We start from the raw sequence: 22,417 nt of genomic DNA, 5'->3' as shown, positions 1-22,417 counted from the left end.
AAAACCTTGAGAAAAATATATTGTATAATATTATATTATACATGATATCATATACTTACATTATATATATGTATAAATCGATCCTTTTATTAACATATATTACAACTTTTTCCTAATATTATTATACTCTTAATAAGACCCTTATTATACATTTATATATATTTTAATATATTTATATTAATATTATATTATTATTATATAATATTTTAATTAACATTATCAATAATAGAGAGTGATAACAACTTTTGGACCAATTTTTCAAGTTATTAATGTTTTTATACCTTAGTGGGAGGTGAAGTCTTATTGAGAAATGCCTAGTGATCTCTAGCACCACCAGCTATTACATTAAATTGTTAATAATTTCTAAAATATTGGCTCAAAAATTGTTATCAAAAATTCATTTTCTCAATTATATGATATTATTAAGAAAATTATTATTAATAATAATTAATTAATTTGATAATGATTATAAAATTCGTAAACTAATTAATTATGTGCGTTATTTTGAAAAAATTAAGTTGACCTTAAAGGGTATAAGTGATTAGTATAAAAAATGCATCATAATTGAAAAATCCAAACAATATGTAACTTAGAAAGAACAAAATAAAAAATTAAACATTATTTTTATTTTTCGATTAAATGAGAAGTGGTCATAATAAAAGAACCACTATACATTATGTTATTTAAAACGTAAACAATGAATAATTTATAGGTTATATATTTATTTGAGATTATTTGTACAATATAATATTTTATAATATGAACCCTATGTAACAAACATAATTATAATTTTTGTTATTTAGTTGATTTTTAGTAGTAAACTTAAATTAAAGTTCATAATAATTATTTTAAAGAGTTCAAAAAAATAGTCGTAGATATAACACACGAGTTTGCTATTAACCTCAATTTTCACTTATTCTTTCTTTTTGGCTGAAATTCACAAACATGTAAATTAGGTTAGAAAAGTAGGAGATATTCAAAAATAACACTACTTAAAATAAGATTTCGCCCACTTTAATGTAAAATGTTTTATTAAGTCTTAAAAAACATTGCCTCTAAACAAACCAAATTTTATAGTTGGGCAATTAAGATTAAAACTACAGCGTAACTAGTACTGTACAAGATTTTATTATTTTTACTATACAGGTTGCCTAGCATTCACTGACAACTTAAATAACTTTTGATCCAGTTTACTTTTGTTAATGTTAAAATGTAAAAAAAATGTCAAAATAGCCATTTTTCAGAATAGATTTAAAAAAATAATTTGGTGAAAAAAATTTCTCATTAATGTTTGGTAATTAATTTTCTGTAACATTTAAAATTTTGTAAAATTTGAATTTTTCTGTATTTATTCTACGGTACGAACTCTGGCTATGTTTTATAAAAAGAGACAGAAGTAAACATATTCTTTTCATACTAAATATGATATGAATACAAATTTTTCCATAAAAATTATTAACATTCCAATGGCCGACTAGAGTTCAAATAAAAACACGATCAATACCTATTATTTAATGAGTGGTTTTATCTATAAAGAGATAAAACTACTTATCTTACTTTTCTTCTGTTCTTGTCTCAACACGCATTTCAATGTTTAATACCGTAAAATAACCCATGAAAATTCTAATTTTCACAAACATTCAAATGATACAGACTATTTACTACTGAATATTAATAAGATATATTTTTACTAAATTTTTTTTTAAATATACTCTACAAAATATCTATCTTGAATTTTTTTTTTTTAATTTTATTTAAAATTCAAAAATAATTAATATTTTTAATAAAATGTAATAATATAAATTATTGAGATATAATTTATACCTAATGTATAACTGTTATTTAAAAAAGAATCAGTAAAAAATATTAACTAAATCAGAAAGTTATTTATGTTGTCAGTGAATGCTGTGGCACTCTGTTAATTGTAATTAATACATTGATAATGTATACACGACCTTAAATTTTGTTAACACAAAATACGTCCACTAACATTTATATTATCTATTGAATGTAACCCACCGGTTCTTTTTCACGACGTTAGCACTTATCAGTACTATCAATATTAAAAAAAAAATTAATTGTAGATAAAGATGCGACAGGTTGTACATGCATGAGTACCTCGTCACCATAATGATATATCGAATCTCGTAAGAATATGTTATGCAAGTTTTGTTTTTCTGTATAACAAAATTTAATTAAATCAAGAATTATTGGTTGTGTAAATAACACAAATAAGATGACTATATAAGAGTCGTGCATCTAAAGTTTGGAAAAAATTTAAGAAAGGCACTATTGAGAAGACATAAACATTAAGAATTCAAGGTTAAATATTTATAGCTTAGTACTAAACACATACACACATTACACACTACAATTGTCGTGAAACATGAAATAATCATTTTATATTTTCCAATTAGAGATATGTAAAGAAAAATATATTGTAATAAATATATATATATATATATACATAAGTTATTTTGTTATTTGGATGTTGTGATTTGAAAAAAAAATTATTAAATAAACCATAAACGTTATTGAGTAAATATTTATATTTTAATCAACAATCTAAAAAGGAAAAGAAAATTAATGATAGTCAACATTAATAACTACTTTCACGTAAATTTAATTTCACTGTAATTTGAAAACAAAATTTCATACGTAACTTTAAATTTTTAGTAAAAAATAATGATTATTATGTCAGTTATAACTCATACAGTAAAATTTCATCATTAAAATGTATATTATTAATCAATAATTAAAAATATTTACAGTGCAGACTACCAGAGAAAACTTTTGATAAACTACGTCACACTACTGTTAATTTACTATTTCACTTTGTATCATTGAATATAAATAATGAAATATATAAAAATAATGGTATATAAAAATGTTACATTATTATGCCCACTTCTATATCATTTGACGCTTACTATTTCATTTTTAGATCATCGGCGTCATAAAAACCTGCAAAATAGCAATTTGGTCACTAACTATCTAAAGGTCCTTTTTGACACGTATATTTTTCCATCTAATAAAGTTTTCCAGTTAAGGTAACAGGGTTGTATATTTTTCACCAACTACTAATCTATACCCCCTTTTTATCTCTATTAAAGCTTGTTATATTATTTCGCATACAATTTTAGCGACGAAAAACTGTAAGCTTTACCTGCCATACATTATTCATTCAACATTGACACCAGGTCCTAAAACCCAGCGCGTGCATACTTAAAGCACGAAGAAATAAAGGGAAAACATCTATCTTTTCTTATGTGACATTATCAAGATACATCGACACTAGGTCACGCCGAGATGAAGTCTAAAGAAAACATCTTTGCATGTACTTATTATAATATTGTACATAACATAAACTGTTAAAGAGCTTAATGTTTTAAAACTTATTTTTACTACTTTAATATTCATTGAAATTTTTTTCGATTTTATGTATTTTTGGAACTCATAAAATTAAAGAAAAAAGTATCTACAATTTCAAACAGCTTTTAAAAAAAGTTTTTGTAAATATTAAAAATGAAATTTGAATATTTTATACAACAGTTTAAAATTTTCGTTTCGGTTAAACTTGTTATATAAAGTAGAAATTATCCCATTTTGAAAATTATTACTTTTTCAGTTTTTTTATGCAACTGTAAACACGGTTTCAAAATGCTATCTTGGTTATGTATTTTCATATAATTCATAATAACTATGAAATGGTCTCTATCTTCGCAACAGTGCTTCTAAAAAACTCATTTTATAATATTATAAAAATAAAATGTACATAATCTATGGTGATAATGTTTATAAGTATAAATTTATACATACACAAATATCAATAAATAAAATTACTAGACAATTTAATGACAAAGATTTCATCATCTTATATATTAAATCAAATAATCATTTTTTTATAAAGTTAAAAGAATTTAATTTAGTTTTTAAAATAAATAATAAGATACCTAATTATTCCATTAGTAATAATAAACTTAATGATAGGATATTTAAGTTTAATTCTAACAATGCAAACCTTAAAAGCAGTAGGACAATTTTATTTTTTATTGTCACACAACTGTAGTAAAACAAATAAGACAACCGAACTGCAGCGAATTAAATTAATTGAACTTTTTTTTTTATCAGTTAACTCAAATTCTTACAATTCATTGCTGTTAAAACATTACTTCACAATTTCAAGGACTATTTAATTTTTGTATTTTATATTCATTATATAATTATTATTATAATATCATAATTCAATCATTCATAAAATTCATTGGATACTTGAGAATAAATACATAGAAGAGAGGTATGTTGAAATTGCAAACATGCATACAAAATATCACCAATGAAAAAATAGTTTTTGATATAATTTCAAGATGTATTGTGATTTGAATAGAAACAACTAATTGACAAACAGCAAAATACCACAGGTAACAGAGCTTTCATATTTTATGATCGCCCTTTTAAATAATGTATAAACACTAAGGAATATTTCAAAACCATGACAACAGTTTATAGTTGAGCGCTTAAGAACAAACTTTTAAATTCAAAAAGTACTAAATTAATTTCTATTACTCATTCGTGATTTATGATATTAAATCGTTTATAATAAATTCAACTGAAAGAAACGCATAAATTTTAATTAAATTTCATTTTCATTACCTTGTGTTGTTTGTCTTCTACTAGAAATATTCAAATTCTACTCGAAATTCAAATACCGACGGCGGTTATACTAAAACGAAACTATAAATAATAGTAAATCTTAAACTGTTTCAAGTTTTAACTTTAAACGCTTTTTAATCATAAACGCGCCATTTACATTATTTTATGCATCAAAAAAAATTAAAATATCCCGACTCATTGCACGTGCGATTAATGGCGATCGGTTGGTAGGGACGTGCGTCACGTCCTTCTGTTGTATGGTTACTGTCGGTAAAATCCCTTTCATTCGATGAAATAGCACCACTGTTGACAACGCTGGCAAAATGGAACCGCTCATTTAAAACTATGCGCAACAGCCATAAATGTATAATTTTTATTTTTAGGAAATAGAAATAATTTTCTAATATCTTACCATTACTAGTACAATAATAAAAATAAATTATAATTAAAATTGGTCCGTTTACAAAAATTGTGCTTAAATATTACTTTCTTTTTAGATTATGATTTAGCTGTATTGTGTATTGTATAATGGTAAAAGGTGTTATAAGATAAATCAGATGAAACTAGCCTCACTATAAGTTTTTTAGCCACTTCGCATTTATAGTTTGGTATCATAAGTGTGTTAAAATCCAAAGTTAACTTTAAAATTATGTTCAGGTAATATTTCTAATGAAGAGATTATATTTTCCTTTAATTTATTTTTACACTAAATCTGGAAACTAAGGGTCAGAAAACCCTTAGTTTCCGGCTCCAGCCCACTGGTGTTAAATTAATAAAATATCTAATGAATGTTCACTCTGTCCTTTTGTAATATTGAAAAATATTTATAGAATATTTTATGGTAACCATTAAAAACATAAAGTTTACACAAAATATCCGGTGTTTACTTAAATATTATTAAGATCTATTAATGTGTTCAAAAAAATTATTCAACTTCTTATGATTAAATTCTTTTTAAATTTAAAAAATACATATTTTTTTTAATAAAAAAATTACATTGAAAAAGTTAATAATTTATAATATACAATACAATTATTATTTTAGATCATAAATAGTGTTGGAAAATTAGCTAAAAATTTAATATCACAAAATAAGTTTTTAAAGATCAGGAACTCTTAAATGATACAAATTATAGCTTGTATTAAAGACGACAGAAGTTAGAATTAGAAAATACTCAAGAATGATTGTGTGCATAAAACAAATCACCTATGAAGTAATTGATACTTTTGAAAGTCCGAAAGTACATTATTAACTGTAGATTAGTAAATACTCTGCAAACCAGCCTTAAGTTTAAGAATAGGGTAAGATTAGAGGAAAATGGGAAAACATTACATAGCAGAATGTTACTCATTTATTTCATAAGTAATTGCTTTGTTATGTTCTCCTTATTTTTTTCAATTTGAGAATGTTTCCAAAATAATCTATGGACTCTAATACTTTGCAAAGAATAAAACTCTAATAAAGTTAAAAAGAACAAAGAACTATGAAATTATTTGATTTGTAATTGAATCATTAATATGATATAAAATAGTTAAAGAAAAATATTAACTAAAACGGTTTGATTTATTTAACAAAATCACAACAAATATGTTAAATATGAATAGATTATAACAAAGTATTAGCCTATATTTCAGGATTTAATTATGATTTATTAAAAATGTTTGAATTTTTTAGTTCTGTTTTAAAATATTTTATTTACTTACGTTTTATCTTGTTCCCAAAGTAATACTTTAATGCAGTGGTGTACATTAAAATTTGTTCTAGGAAGGATGAAAAAAATTACATTTTACAATTACAATTTACACAAAACACTTCTTTAATTTTATTATAAAGAAATTAATATTAATTATATTATTATAAATTTTAAATACTACATTTTTTCACGATATCAAATTACATATAATATTAATAATTATTATATCAAATCTAAATTGTTAAACAGCTTAATTATTGACGGATAACTATTAAACATGAAAATAGTAAATGTTCATGCATGAACATTAATAGCAAAAAATATGAATAATAATTAGACGACATTACATATCGTTGAGAATAATATATTGTTTTCATCGTTGACAAATTATACTTCATTTCTGGGTATACATCACATGTTATAAATAGGTAATATTTATAAATTTTGTTTATGAGTTTACTATAGAATAACCAAATCGATAAAATTAATGAGAATTAGTATTTTTACGTATAGAACTGGCGTGAACAATTCACAATAAACGCGCATAAATTAATATTTATTATGTAACAATGTTATTATATAATAATAACACTTAATAATATTTAAGTATCATATTTGAATATCTAAATTTAAAAGCGTTACAATTCAACAAGAAACATTAAAAATAAATGTTTGGCTTTTTGGGAGGAGGTTTGGAACACAAAACTCCGTATGCACGCCACTGCATTATTGTACTCTATTTCTTATTATTTATTGTTTTACTGATTTTAATTTTAATTTCAATATTTTAATTAGTGAAATGACATATTCTTTTAGTACTTAAGACTATTTAAGTTGACAAATAAGGACAACTCTAAACATATGAAATATTTGTGTTTCATCTAGTTATGTATCTGATCATTTTGTGCTATTTATCATATATAAACAATGAACAAACATATATGGCACTTATACGAGTAGTGCATAAATCATTAAAACCGTTATAGCGTTTAGAGCCAACTTTTGGTTTATGTGCATAAGCTCGAGCTAATTGAAACGACTGGATGTTGTCGTTAATACGTCTTAGCTCTTGAAGTTGCGCGATGTATACGACGAAACTCGAGTTACACAATAATTCGTCTACTACATAGTGCGAAACAAACGTGTAACGATTGTTCTACGAGTTGTGTGCATACAGAGTGTGTTCAGTAAGTATGGAAACAGGTTTCTATTGTTCTCGTTGTTTATAATAATTGACCCGTTTCCTTACTTACAGAACACGCCGTATATTGCAGTTTTGTTGTACAATTAACACGAAAACAATGTGTTTCGTGGACATGTCATGTCCTTGGTGTTAATGAAACTAAACTCTAAACCGTGTGGCGTATTGGCGTCGGTTCAATTTTGCCATCCGGTCAACTTTCAGTACGTAAGAAACAGCGGAGTTATATTTGTAATAATGACTGACGGAGTGTTAATTCGTTTCAAACTGCGACTAATTAATAACACTTTCATCAAAAACGCAAACTTAAGACCACCCCCCACCCAAAAAGTGCGCCGGAACACATCTGTGACAGGCGACTCTCTATAGCATTAGCACGCTAATGCGTTAGATGTACGCCGAGGAACCGTAGTGTTAATTTTAGACGCCGGTCATTACGGTATGGGCATGAAAATCGAGGGACGTCATCAAAGACACCACACCCCCGCGCAAGGCAGTACTTTCATTATAAATAGACGATAATCGAGCGGAATGACTAAACCGTACACAACATAATACTGGAGTTGAGCTGCGTTATATGGAAGCAATAATATAAACTCCGTCAGCAGTGGCCGACTCTCCGTAACATTCCAAGGATACCAACGCGTCTGATGAAGGTGGCTATTACGACGCCCGAGTTTCCTGGCACAAAAAACTTCTGGATGATTTACTCAAAATCTTTATCAAAAACAGACTAGTTCACTCTTGTCACTTTTCAACAGAGTTCATCACGTGCATCCTAAACAAATACACACACACTATTTGAGTATAAATAATTCATAAACAAAAACAAGCGTATGGTTAAACGGTATAGCGCTCGTATATTTAAAAATGTACAAACGCCTTGTTGTAACGTTTTCATTCTAAAAATAATGAAAATGTCGATGACTTGGTGTAAAAAGAGTTATGTGCATTTTTTAGGAAAATAGTTTGACATTTTTCTTCTATTATCTCTTATGCATTATACTTTATTAATGCAAACTAGTGACTCAAATAATGAGTTTTTACTTTCCAAATTTATACACAATAAATTTTACTCTTTGTTTAATATAATTACACAATTAAGTAAATTTCGTCAAATTCGATGTTTATTAAAAACAGCATACAAATAGACACTAATATTTTCACATCAAGTTAAACAAAAAACTATGATTTAACTTCAAATAATTATACAAACATCCCCAAAACAAAGTTATTAAAACAATAATTGTTTCATTGTGATAAATTATTTATCTCAATTTTTGTAAGTTGGTACTTTAATTTTTGAAACTTTTAAAAAAAATAATTTTTTTATTATATCTCAGTAATTCTTACTTTTAACGCTTATGTAGTTTTTAATTATTACACTTTTATTAAATTCATTTCACAAAATTTTAACTTAATTTTGTTCTTAACTAAAAAAAAAGTAGTTTTCGTAATTTTTTATTAACAATTCAGTATTTAAGTAAATACATAATTATCATCATTTGTGAAATTTATCATTTTTAATGTGATATAAGTAAAAAAATAGTTAATAAAAGACTAATCTATTTCTTTGTATATAAATTTTCTATATTATAAAAATATTGTAAATAAAAAAAATTAAAAGAATGATGAAATTATATCATTTAAATTTAAATCTCAGCTTAGTTACACAAATTTAAATTTTTATAGTTTATAAGTAATTTTTTTAATTTATTACAAAAACTAATATGAAAATATTACCAAATTTTTTTTTTTTTAAATAAATCGTAAGTCCTGACTTAATAATTATTTTTCTTGTGTAACTACGTTATATATATACTTATTATAATTATTGTTATTTAAACAATAAAAATTATTTTGAATAAATTGAATTATTCTTAAATGTCAGAAATAGTGACCACTAACTTATGAAGCCAAACGCTTAAATATCAAATAGAAAAACCGTAAAATAATGATTTTTTTCTTTTAACACCTAAAAATTAAAAAAAATCTTGTTTCTAATTATTGATGAGTTGAGATGTCTGTTTTTAAATGATTAAACATGAATATCATATTTACCCTGAACGTGTATTGTATAAGAGTAGCAATAATCGTCTGTAATAATTAATAGACTTAATCATTGATTAATCTTAATTTCTGATTCTTTGATAGGCACTGGTCTGATGGTTTTAGATTATTTTAGTAGCTACACCTTATGTACATAAATTATTCGATAAATTTTTAAGAATATTTTTAGTTGATTAACGGTTGTATTTTTAAGTTAGTGGATTGAATATAATAATGTTACTTGGTTTATTCATTATCTCATAAAATTTCCTATGTGTATCACTAGCATTATTGTCACTATTGTTAAAATTTTATAAAAATATTTAAAAATTCTAAGTTTATATTAAAAAAGTATATGAAAATTCTGGTAATTTACTTATAGTTTCCAACTGGTTAATAATTCAAACGTCTTAAAACTTTTAAGTGCAAAGGCTGTGATACAATGTTAATGGTATTTAAGAACTTAACAAAAATCGATTACTGAGTTAGAAAACATACTCAGTGTGTGTATATATTAACAAAAGAATAAAGGCTCAGTAAAATTTCTAAGCTAATAAAAATACATGCTAAATTGAATAACCATTTATCTTTTTTTATATGTACAGATTTTTGAAATGTCCATTGTGTTTTATTAATGAAAAATGGTTATAGGCTTAAAAATTTTATTCATTTGGTATTTAATGATTAAATTTTTAATCACTTTTATTTTAAATGCTTAAAAAGTTGGACCAATTTATGAAAATATAATAAGAATTGATTACTTGTGGCTAATAGTATTTAATATTAAAAAAAAATGATCATATTTTTCTAAAGTGTAGTTAGTTGTCACGCATAATTGACCCACTATCTCTATAAATTATGCCATTTACTAAATTACTGTAGGACTAATTTTCAATAGATTTAAGATTGACACACAATCCATAAGGGTTACCCTTATGGATTCGTCTATAATTCATACCTTATATTTTATTAGCTTTAATTAAGTTTTAACAATTATTATAAAAACAAATGTTGTAAGGAATTGTTTATTTTGGTACGTTATCTTAAGTAATTTGCATGTATTATTTGACCGTCTTTTAAGTTCTATATTTGCAGTTTATACATTTTCAAACTTTACACGTGTAATAACGTAGCTAGATGTATTTTTGTTTGCTTAATCCTTAAGTGTTTCTAAGTTCTATTTAACTAATATACTAACATGAAATATTCAAATTTCAAATACCCTGATCATTTGTAGGAATTATTTCTACCGAGTAGAGCATAATATTCATGAAAACAACATGGCCTTCAAAGTAATTTAATGGTTTTTGTTAGGTAATACACCAAAAATAAATTGTTAATGTTGGGAATTTTTCTAAAAATAGTCAGTATAATACCAATTGCCTTATCGTCTCGCCATGTACGCGACGGCAACATACAAGTGCACGGCCCTTACAACGTACCTACCACAGCTATGACCTTCAAGAAATTTTATGTGTAAAACAGAAAAATCAACGCCATCGTTGTTGTCGATGCGACACGATTAAACTTGTTCGTTATCGCGTCCTTTGTTTTCACTGCTCGGTGTAGTCGCATATGATAAATGATCTACTTATTCGCTTTAAGACTTTCCCTTTGCGTGTTGTGCCCGTTAATTTTCTCATTGTCGTTGAACGTCATATATTTTTTGTGTTTTTGAAAACATTAACTATCGGTTTTATTTAATTTGTTTAGTTTAATAGAAGTTTTTTTATGTACATTTAATTCACGGTGGCACATACCTATTTTAAAAAAATTAATTTTATTTGCAAGGAGGTACATCGTTGTGCTTAGTAAGTGTCGCAATTAACTACCAATATTTTCAGTAAGTAGTTTAGAAATTGTAGATTACTTAAAGTTTTCTTTTCATCATCTCGGCGTCAGTGGTTTTAAATTTGCCTATAAAAATCACGATTTGTCAATTGGCGTCGATGATTAAAAAATGTGTAGCTAGTACCACTGACTGTGGGCTTATGTGTGTTGAAAGCCAACGGGTCTGGTGAATTCGCCATTCCTATGTCTCCACTTTTGCTAATGGAAAACGGATTATGATTAAAATTGTTCAATTTTTGTGAGTATTTCAGCCGAACTAAATATATACATTTTTTATGTTTTATACATATAATAAATATTATATTATAATATATACATTGTATATATATATATATATATGTATTATGTACATTATAGTTTTTAAAGAATTTTTCATTTTTAACTTTATAAACCTCGTATATCTTAAATTATATTAGTTTTTATATCGCCTATCGTCAAGTATATAAATATATTAAATTTTAGACCTGCAAAAATTTTATATTTTAGCTAAAGGAGTTTTTATACAGACTTGCAGAAGATTAAACGATTATTAATTCGTATAAAAATGTTTTTTTTCGAGCTTTGTTTATATCGTTGTCATAGACACGATACAATTTTCTGTTAACTCTTAGTCCACAGTTACTCCATCTAATATTATATTTCATTAAGTTAATTAATAGGATATTTTATTTGAGTTATCAATACAGTGCAAATTGTAAATGTATTTAAGTTTTCTAATTGTTATAGTCTAACATTATGGTAAAGTAATATATTTATTACTAATATATATAGTCTAATATATTTGGTTGGGGTTATTTCGTATACATAAAATAAATCATATAGATTATTGGTTGCTTAAAACAAATGTATATTGGATAACAATTATTATCAAGTTATTAACAATTTTCATTAATACCAAAATCTGTTCATGATTTTAATAGTTAATATAATTGTAAGTTATATAATTAATCTTCTTAATGAGGAAAACGAGTCGACTTGTTAAATTGTATTAAGTTAGTAACTTATTTGAGATTGCTTGATGTTCTACTATTTTATTTTGTAAATTCAGTAAATGTACTGAAAAGTCGTCTTACAAACTTTTAAGTCGTTTTGAATGAGTTTTGAATGTTTAAAAAAGTCATTCAAAACTAGTGTAGGACTAAAATGAATTGTTTAGAAATTATAAATTATTTAGTCCTGTAAATATTTTAAAACAGTTTATTAAATTAAAATGAGAAATAGACGAATTTCACTAAGTTAACTATTTTATGATACAGAGTGTTCAGTAAGTAGCGAAACGAGTTTCTATTGTTTTAATTGTTTGTAACAACCGACTCGTTTCCCTTACTTAAGGGAACACTTAATATATAAAATTTANCTCGTTTCCCTTACTTACGGAACACTTAATATATAAAATTTTAAAAACAAAGGTTAACTCGTATAAAGAAAAGCAGTAGAAATGCATCACCTATTTAAAAATTGGTGCTAACCTAATATCTTAGCACATACTTAAAATATCAATCATAAATGATTATAAAGCATATTATGCTTTGCATTTATGTAACCTTGGATAGCTTTAGTCCCCTTGAATGGAAGCGGACTATGGTCCCTTCTATAGTTGGCAATATTCATTTAAAAATGAAGTGATGATCAAAAAAAAAAAACGTCCAAAATATGGAATATAGTAAAAAATTTTATTACGCCCTCCATTATAAAATTTTTTGTTGTGCCATTATGAATTTTAATTAATTATAATTAATTAAATATCAATCATAATTATGATTGATATTTTTAGTATACTTTTGATAGTATATCAAATAGATGTACTTATTATTATTACTTTTAAGCCTGTTAGACTTATAACTTCCAGCAACGACAGGTATAACCTTTTAAGGTTATATCTAGATTAGGTATCCCTTAATTTAATAATAAGAATTTTTTTAATTGTTTTTTCCGAACAGTTACTGTATGTTAAAGTTCAGTAATTTGTGATAAATGTGGAAACAATATTTCATTGTTGAGAAATGCTCAAAATTTATAATTTATTTGTTCACTATTTTTTAAGTTTTTATTTTTAATTACGTTGTACATATCAAAAACTTTAATTTGATACAGATTAAAATTTGTCGATCAACCTGCAATATTTTCAAAAATTCAGTAGAAAAAGTTTTTTTTATGTGTGGTTGGTTTTTTATAACCTTTCTTAATTAAAAAAAAAACATAGCAATTTTAAAATATAAAAAAAAAAATTGAAAATGCCCTTTTTGTACCAAAGTATAATTTTCAAATATTTGTTGAACATTTTTAAATGAAATTAGACATTAAAAAAAAAAAACTTTTGGGTTATTTTAATGATAAACATAAAAATTATATTAACACTCTTATTATACTCATATACTAATGGTATGAATAGAAATTCTTAAATTTTTAGTAGTTTTTAAAGCAAGTAAAAAATGTTAACAAAATTATTTAAGGTAATTATTATAGATGAAGTCGTCTTAAGCATCGAGTTTATGCTAATAATACATGATCTGTGTGTATGTGCACATGTTAGAAATATTTGTAGTGGTGTATATTAATTAAGAATTATAGTTCAAATTATTCATTTGTAATTGTTATTTTTTATTTAAAATAAAATATAGTTATCAATTATAATCATTCATTTTTTAACACAAAGAAAATTTTATTTTTATTTACATTAAAAAACATTTTTTTTTTTAATTACATAAGTTGTACATTTGTAATTTGCCTCAATTCTCAGCAAATATAATTTTAACTTAAAAATGATGGTTCTCGTAATCTATTATTTTGTAGTGATCTGGAAATTATAAAAGGTAATTTAATTAAATATTATCATAAAAATTCTAATAATATTATGTAATACTGTATAATAATAAAAATAATGTTTACAAGAAAATACGTTTTGTATATTCTTTCAGGAAGTGTAATAGATATTACGCTATCTAGTTGTATCAGTTAGTGTTATTTTCATAATGAATTTCCACACAAGAGATCGCTGTATATAGACTGATCGATTAAAAAACTGACATTTGTTATTTCAGAAATGTTTAGTTATAATATATATTATATAGAATCTATTCATCTGTTCTGAAAAAATTTTTATGTTAATCTATATGTCTTATAGAGGAGCCAACCTTTTTTTTTAATGGCAACATATTTAACTATCTTATAAAATAGAAAATGACGTAGTTAAAAAACTAACTGATCCATAACAACTGTTGAACCTGTTTTCCAGAAATTATTGACAATGACTAGTAGTGAAGTGGGTGTTATTATTTTTATTACTAGACTTTTTTCGGCCCTACTTCTCCTTTTCTTAATTAGATAATTTTTTTATAAGTTTATTATATATATTTATCCAAAGTATTTTTTTAACTACTTGTTTTTATTTTGTTTTCTCTCAGTAAGTAAATACTTCCAAAATATTTTTATTTTTATTTGATTTATACAATCTATAAAATTAGTACAATAAGCATAAAAAATAATACTGATTTTTTGACATGATTATTTTGAGAAGAGAAGCAGCCTTCTGACAATACTCTTTTTAAAGTGATATTATTGAGTAGTTCGAATTTTTTTTTTTTAATTTTATTAATTATTGTGGAATAAGAAGATCTTTGCACTACTACCTTCTTAGTCTTTTAGAAGGATTGCCAGGTAGGTATTATGGGTATAGTGAGATCCTTTACTAAAGAATTAGAATGGTTAAGAAGGAAATGGTGGTATCGAGTGTAATGTTCTTTAGGAAATAGCAATACTGTCTTTAGTTGTAAGTCTGAATGTAAGGAATAGTTTGAAACGTAATGTGTTGCATTTGTGATTATTTTGTATAGTCTGAATTTTAAGATCGTTTTTTTTTTTTTGGAAATTTGAACGCCTCATTTGAATTCCATATGTCCATAGTTGTTTAAGTAGCATTTTGTATGAAGTGAAAGTTTTGATTACAGTGTAGAAAACGCTTGGTTATAAAGAGTTTGATTTTAGTAGAGTTTATATGATGTGGCCTGTTAAGTTTTTGGTCAAGGTGTATACCAATGTATTTTGTAGTAGTTATATACCTTTAAATAGTTTGGGTACTCTTGCCTTCATCAGATTTCATTAAAGAGTTGAGCGGTAGTGCATTTTGAAAAATGACGTTTACGAGAAAATATTTAAAAAATAAAAAGAATAAAGGTGAACTTTTGATTTTTAGTTTGAATTTAAGTAACATTTATATAATATTTTTTAAATAGATATAAAATGTTAAAAAGTCAAAAAAATACTTTCTTATATCCCTTATATTATTGCCTAGTGATTATTTTTGTGTTAAATATTTTCTATGTTTTTTAGTTTTTAACTGATATTTTAAATACATGTATGTTTCAAAGTTGAAATACTATCTTATGTTTATTAAACAATTTATTTGAGTTAGTTTATTATTAGAATATTTTTATGAGTAAATATTGAATAATGACAGTTTTATTTTCGCACGTAATCTAGTCATAGTAGAATGAAGGGTATATATAAGAAAAAATATTGGGGTAAAAATACAATATAGCTCTAAAAGAATATATTTTATACTTATTAGAAAATAAATAACACTTTTACATTATTTTATTGAATTTAAATAATTAATCTAATAATTTTTATTACAATATTTTTGTAACTGTATTTTTAGCTTCGATGCGAAGCTGAGAAGGTATTGGTTTTACTATGATGTGTTTTTTTTTTTTTTTCTGTTACTACTTTTTCTCAGCTATCACCGAACCGATTTCTTTCAACGATACGTCAAAAGATCACAAATCGTATCTAGTCGAAGACATTACCCTTAAAAATTGAAAAAATTTCCCTCGTTCCCCGTAAATGGGGGAAACCTCCAAAAAAATTACAAATTTAAAAATCGCTAATTTTCGAAATTTTTTCAATTTTTTTTACTAAAATGTGCCGTAACTTTTTCAAAAATGAACATATGAATATAATTTTTTTTTATATAGATGCTTGATGTCTTTACCTATTATTTGGTATATTTTTTTTGTAAATTTCACCTTTTTTCTGCNATCAAGTAGCTTTTGGAATAAAACACCAATTTTTTTAAAATTAAACACTATCTAAAGATTTGCATCGAAGCGTTTATTTTTGATAGTGATTTTAATCACTGTCAGATATCATTATACTTGATCCAACTATACCACGTCACAATTGTGCCACGACCCCCCTGTGCTGGGTTTTTTTTTTTTTTTTTATTGTATTAAATTGAATTGAAAATTTGCTAATTTCAATAAACTTTTTCATTGTATTATTATTTCGAGTAAAAAAACCTGGTGGTTAAACCTTATCAATTATTTTTTATTTTGTTCGTTAAAACTTACTTATAAATAATTGTGCTTTTATCTCATTAATGGGGTAAAAGTACGTTTTTATTTTAAATTTGATTTCAGTTCATTACTTAAATATAAAATTGAATGAAGTTCAAATTTGACTATTAATGTTTAATTTATATTTTTGAGTTTGTCTACCAAAAATATGATTGTTTACAGCTACCTAATATTACAAGTCCTATGTAAATGTAAAAAANAACAACAAACAACAAACAACATACACGTGAAACTAATAAAAGCGTGTTAATACGTACTGTAACACTAGATTATTTCTTTATTATTGAACTTTTTTTATCACAAGTAGTTGGGATAGAAGCGCTTTAGTGATTATGATCAAGTATGACTTACTGAACACCCTATATATATACTATATAGATATAACTGTAAATTTGAACGTGGTGGGTGGAAATTTTGGCGTATCGATAATTAGATAATACTAATTTTGAGTCATCTTGTTTGATGTCAATTTCAGAGTCGTGTACTTTTTATCTCGGGAATCGTTTTTATTATCCATTCAAAAACGAATAAGCCCGTTTGGTTTTTTTTTGGCAAGGGTTTTTACTCTAAAATTTCTATTTACTAGATTTTATGTTATTTTTTTTGAATATAGTATTTAAATAAATAAGCTTTAATAGTTTCTATAGTGATAATATACATTATTGAATTTACTTTAAACCTATGTATGAAAATTTTAATTTAATTTAAATTTTTTATATAGGTCTACCACTTGACTTGAAATATATAATGTAAGAAGACAACAGTGAGGAGAGTAAGTATAAAGAAATACCTAGTGATTTTTCGATTATTTTTTAATTAAAAAGCTAATACCATAACAAAGGTTAAAATAATAAACGTATCGCCTTGAAAAATATTGTATTGGTTTGTTTTATAACATTAAATAATTTAATTTTTTACTGTTTTTTGTCTTTTTTTTCTTATTATTAAATAGTTTTTTATTTTATTTTATATTTTTGTTTAATGTCTTTTCTTAAAATATACTGTTTGTGCTAGAGAGAACTGCAAAACCTGTGTATCCTAACGTTACTGCTTAACGGAACCAAATGCACTTTCGAATGCTTAAATACCGAGGTTTGATTGAACCCCCCCCCCAATACTTACGCACTGAGGCACGACGTGGTCCGAACTGAGCTAATTAAAAATTTAAAAAACACCTACGCAATTATTAGATTTTCTTCAAAATAAAACAATTTGTTAAATTTTAGCTGTTGATTTTTATATTCTTCTTCTCTTTCCTCACGTTTATCCAAACTACTTGTTGATGTTTATATCTCATTTTAAATAAAAAATTTTTCTTTCTGATTTTACTCATAAGGCCATATCGAAAATTCATCTTTGATTTAATTCCATGTTTTTTATAACATGTGTTTGAATCTTTATATTTTTCATTAGCCACATATATTGTCATATTAAAGTATGTTTTACTTCAAATAGCTGCTTTTCTTCAAAATTTGGGTTTTGGATAGAGAACTATGAAAACCAAGTATCGATTGTATATATAACTTAAATTTTTATTCTGTGTCATCAGTCTGTTGATAATTATTAATATTAATCTTCTTCGGTATTTTTATTGCAATATTCTGAAACATAACATATAAAAAGTTATCGAACAACGACGAGTTTGTTTCTTTTGGCATATTACCATAAATGAAATAAAAAACATGCTTATTAAGTTTACATTAAATTTTAAGTTTATTTATGCATGTTTAGATCGATAATAAAATATTTTGAATTATACCTAAGTGTCTAATTTTAATTTCCATATATGGCCACTTTTCTATCTTAATGTGATATATATTGTTTAAAAGTACTTTTTAGAAAATAAAATTTATTTTCTCAAAAATTATTGTTCTAGTTACTTCAATGGCTTATACGTACTAGATAATGGTTTATTTTTACTATGAAATTGTTAAGTCTCGGGGTGCCAATAGTTGAACTCACATTGTCATTGAAATGTTTTATAACAGTGATTCACCGCTATCGGATATGAATGTATTGTTTTTTTAAGGTATTAAACAATGAAAAAATAAAAATAAATTAAATTTTAGTTGATTTTGATCATAAAGAGGATTGTAGGTAGCACCCTTGTATGTAAATTTTTTATGAATTAAAAAAGAAAAATATGTGCACTAATTGATTTAGCATGTAATAAATGCTTGATCAAGTAAAATTGGTACTATGAACTAAATATTTAAATAACTTCTTGAAAAATATCATTATGATTTATTGAGTTGTGTTTTAATAATACATTAGAAGCGTATAACACGTACACTTCTCATTATGAATCATGACTTAAAGTTATCAGAAAATGGCGGGCAGTACGTAGCTAGATATATCGAGACAGTTATGTCGCTAGTACGCGCTATAATTTTGAAAATTTAAGGAAAGCGGGTGTACTTTGCCAACATATTCAGAAAGATGTGTCGCATTGTACGAGCTTTAAAATTTTCCATTGAAAAGTCATTTAATTTGAACACCTTATATGAATAATAATTTACTATGAATAATCATTACAATATGACAATTTTATTGATAATAATTATGATGTACCAACTATTATTTAGTAGTTGAACATTTTGTTTTAAATGTATTCCATTGGTGCACATAATTTTTTGTCCTGATTANATGTGCACTAATTGATTTAGCATGTAATAAATGCTTGATCAAGTAAAATTGGTACTATGAACTAAATATTTAAATAACTTCTTGAAAAATATCATTATGATTTATTGAGTTGTGTTTTAATAATACATTAGAAGCGTATAACACGTACACTTCTCATTATGAATCATGACTTAAAGTTATCAGAAAATGGCGGGCAGTACGTAGCTAGATATATCGAGACAGTTATGTCGCTAGTACGCGCTATAATTTTGAAAATTTAAGGAAAGCGGGTGTACTTTGCCAACATATTCAGAAAGATGTGTCGCATTGTACGAGCTTTAAAATTTTCCATTGAAAAGTCATTTAATTTGAACACCTTATATGAATAATAATTTACTATGAATAATCATTACAATATGACAATTTTATCGATAATAATTATGATGTACCAACTATTATTTAGTAGTTGAACATTTTGTTTTAAATGTTTTCCATTGGTGCAGAAAATTTTTTGTCCTGATTGCCAAATCTCACACGTGGTTATAATTTAAGAAAATTATTTTTATTATAATGAAAATGTGTCCAGTGATAAACTAGTATATTTTAAAAAAACACCTATTTTAGTTAATAGACTGTTGTAATGGAATCAGTTACGATATAAATTTAACAGCGATAACTATTCTAGAACATCGAACGAATAGAATTTTTTAGTGGNCGAGACAGTTATGTCGCTAGTACGCGCTATAATTTTGAAAATTTAAGGAAAGCGGGTGTACTTTGCCAACATATTCAGAAAGATGTGTCGCATTGTACGAGCTTTAAAATTTTCCATTGAAAAGTCATTTAATTTGAACACCTTATATGAATAATAATTTACTATGAATAATCATTACAATATGACAATTTTATCGATAATAATTATGATGTACCAACTATTATTTAGTAGTTGAACATTTTGTTTTAAATGTTTTCCATTGGTGCAGAAAATTTTTTGTCCTGATTGCCAAATCTCACACGTGGTTATAATTTAAGAAAATTATTTTTATTATAATGAAAATGTGTCCAGTGATAAACTAGTATATTTTAAAAAAACACCTATTTTAGTTAATAGACTCTGTTGTAATGGAATCAGTTACGATATAAATTTAACAACGATAACTATTCTAGAACATCGAACGAATAGAATTTTTTAGTGACTAAATTATATTTTTAATTTAATTGTTTATTCCTTGGGCTTTGTCTTGTAGCAAGACTTGCTAAATATTGTTATTTTTTTTAAACGTTTTTTAAGAGCTTTCTCTCTAATAAGTTTAAACGTCTAACTATTATTTACTAATGCACATTTTATTATGACATTAGTATTAAGAATAAATACCGACCAATTTATTTCTATTTAACTTGCATCTTATTGCTGTGTAAAATGTTAACATGAAAAATGTTACTCCAACATTTCATCGCTTATGTCTTTTATTTTTAGTAGTTAAAACAATTAATTTTCTTGACTAATAAGACTAATATTTCAAAATGAATTCACTGTACACATTTGATGGCGGATTTATTGTNGAAAATTATTTTTATTATAATGAAAATGTGTCCAGTGATAAACTAGTATATTTTAAAAAAACACCTATTTTAGTTAATAGACTCTGTTGTAATGGAATCAGTTACGATATAAATTTAACAACGATAACTATTCTAGAACATCGAACGAATAGAATTTTTTAGTGACTAAATTATATTTTTAATTTAATTGTTTATTCCTTGGGCTTTGTCTTGTAGCAAGACTTGCTAAATATTGTTATTTTTTTTAAACGTTTTTTAAGAGCTTTCTCTCTAATAAGTTTAAACGTCTAACTATTATTTACTAATGCACATTTTATTATGACATTAGTATTAAGAATAAATACCGACCAATTTATTTCTATTTAACTTGCATCTTATTGCTATGTAAAATGTTAACATGAAAAATATTACTCCAACATTTCATCGCTTATGTCTTTTATTTTTAGTAGTTAAAACAATTAATTTTCTTAACTAATAATGCTAATATTTCAAAATGAATTCACTGTACACATTATAATGGCGGATGTATTGTACATCCGTTTATACAAACGTTTGTTTACTGTGTCCTATGTCGTCAATTCAATTTATTGATATTAAAACTACGGTGAATTCTAATGCATACCTATAGGCGTGCGCTGGGGTTCATTTCGAGGAGGCATCAAAAATTTGTACCGGGCACAACTTTTGCTACGCGGACCAAATTTTATGGAATTTATATAATGATTTGCTAAGTGTATTAAAAATCTATCTTGTAAACTCAGTTTGAAAATTTTATCTAGTAGTTTATTCAATTAAGGTAACTGGGTTGGTTACAATAAAAACCGATCAATTTAATAAATCAGGGATAGCAAAGGTTATTTATGCTGCCCATTATGTGTTACCTATAGTAAATAATTGTATCTGTATTATGTTGTCGCACCAACGTTTTTTTCTGGATTAAAATCATTACATATTTTAGGCAAGACACAAGATCAATCTACTTGATGTTCTTTATTGAAGTCAATATAATTAGACACGTAGTCATGGATAATAATTTGTTTTATTTTTTTATTTACTATAAGCATTTGAAGTTAACAAAACTCTGACATTTTTAATTCAATTATCATATCTACTTGATTTTTGCAAATCAAGAAAAAAAAATCCAGCACAGTGGGTACGTAGCATAGTTGGGTCCAGTATAGATGATATCAGACAGTGATTAAAATCACTATCATAAAAAAAGCTTCGATGCTAATCTGTAGATGTTTAATTAAAAAAAATTGGTAAATTATTCTAATATCTCCTATATTTCCTGATTTATATTCTGATTAGATGTTTTATTATTTATAAGTGTAATGTATGAATAAATATTTATTATAGCAATAAAATATACTATGAAATTGATATTTAATAATTTAATATTTAATATTGTGATTTAAAAAAAAAACG

At 25.1% G+C, this 22,417-nt stretch overlaps 1 protein-coding gene and 1 long non-coding RNA gene across 2 annotated transcripts in view; one reads left to right on the top strand and one right to left on the bottom strand.

The window, feature by feature from the left end:
• Positions 1-4,924, bottom strand: part of LOC126905467 (LHFPL tetraspan subfamily member 1 protein-like) — a 111,848-nt gene extending 106,924 nt beyond the window's left edge. Inside the window, exon 1 of the mRNA XM_050685188.1 lies at positions 4,654-4,924. The gene's annotated coding sequence lies outside the window, so the exon portion shown is untranslated. The remainder of the gene's footprint in view (positions 1-4,653) is intronic.
• A 6,018-nt stretch (positions 4,925-10,942) lies between these two features.
• Positions 10,943-17,575, top strand: LOC126905472 (uncharacterized). Its single transcript, XR_007704003.1, has 2 exons — positions 10,943-11,685; positions 17,523-17,575. It is a non-coding gene; the product is annotated as an uncharacterized LOC126905472 (long non-coding RNA).
• Positions 17,576-22,417: the final 4,842 nt, after the last annotated feature.

Source organism: Daktulosphaira vitifoliae, unplaced genomic scaffold (assembly GCF_025091365.1).
Source record: "Daktulosphaira vitifoliae isolate Bord-2020 unplaced genomic scaffold, ASM2509136v1 Scaffold_4, whole genome shotgun sequence".
Classification (NCBI taxonomy): Eukaryota; Metazoa; Arthropoda; class Insecta; order Hemiptera; family Phylloxeridae; genus Daktulosphaira; species Daktulosphaira vitifoliae.
The sequence above is the reverse complement of the archived record's forward strand: the minus strand, read 5'-3'. Positions and strand labels throughout refer to the sequence as shown.